We start from the raw sequence: 1268 nt of genomic DNA on the forward strand, positions 1-1268 counted from the left end.
CACACATGTTCTGTGATTGCCAGCATAGCCATTTGGCATTGATTGAAGTGTATTTGTTATGCAGCCGAAAAGTGATGTTGCCCCTGCCAACCTCTTTACCCCCTCTCACTCATCACTAGGATGTTAAATTACTTCAACTATTGGCCTGACAAGGGAATCGAATTTAACCAATTGCCTGTCTGAGTTCCTTAACCGAACAAACAACTTCAATTACATACATACATATGTATGTACATATGTAAATATATGTATTTGTATGAATTAGCACATAAATTGTAATTTTTTATAGAGCCAAACTGAAAATCTACATACTAACACAAAAATTAAATCAAAGTAGTCCAACGAAATGTCAAATTTCTGGAATTCGGACCTAAAAAACCAAAATTTGAAATCACAAAATTTAGTTTTAATTAAAAATTTAAAAAGTTTATAACAAAAAAAAACAAAAAAAAAAATCGAAAAACCAAAAAAAAAAAAAAAAAGTCAAAACCAAAAGACCAAAATAAAAAACAACATCTTTAAAGAAAACTGGGCATCATCAAGTGACGCTTCCCAAGCAAATTCAAGGATCGGGCTTAGCAAAGACAGATTCTTCATATTAATTTTTATTTTGATTCTTAGTAAGTAAATAAATATTCAAAAAGTACTTTAAAACTAATTCAATGCACGCCCGCAGCTGAGAGATCATCCAAGTAGAAACTGATATAACTATATTTTGATACTACAATAAATTATATTTTGATACTAATTCATTTGATCTTTATTTTTCATTTAACTATTGACGCCATCGTCCATCGTGTTCCAAGGGAAAGGTAACTGCCATTAAATGGTTGTTTATTGCAAACATCAGCTCTCGATGCAGATGGTTATTGTCTATTGAGAAAGTGAAATTTTGCAACGTTCAGACATTGCTGAAGCAATCAGAAACGGCGAGTTTTCCATTAAAAAAAAACCTTATAGCAGCGAAGAAATGTTACCAGAGTCAAACGTAGAATTACAACCTTTTTGGTCTATAAAATCAGAATCATTTATGTGAAACGATATCCAATTCGCGGATGTCGGAAAATTTATTTTTATCGGCAGGGTACGGCGGATGGTGCGTCTAGCTCGTTCGTCACCGGAAGAAGAAAGAGCTTACTTCCAGTGTGGCCTTAGGCCACATTCCTATATTTTCCACATACTCACTTAATACTAACATTCGATTTTTCAAAATACTGACGTCGGTATTTGTACATATTTCACAGAATTCATAAATAACTGGCATCTTA

At 32.9% G+C, this 1268-nt stretch overlaps 1 long non-coding RNA gene across 1 annotated transcript; it reads left to right on the plus strand.

The window, feature by feature from the left end:
• Positions 1–390: 390 nt before the first annotated feature.
• On the plus strand, positions 391–748 carry LOC137574950 (uncharacterized). Its single transcript, XR_011032081.1, has 2 exons — positions 391–620; positions 677–748. It is a non-coding gene; the product is annotated as an uncharacterized lncRNA (long non-coding RNA).
• Positions 749–1268: the final 520 nt, after the last annotated feature.

This window comes from Drosophila tropicalis, unplaced genomic scaffold (assembly GCF_018151085.1).
Source record: "Drosophila tropicalis isolate 14030-0801.00 unplaced genomic scaffold, ASM1815108v1 contig_1159, whole genome shotgun sequence".
NCBI classification, from domain to species: Eukaryota; Metazoa; Arthropoda; class Insecta; order Diptera; family Drosophilidae; genus Drosophila; species Drosophila tropicalis.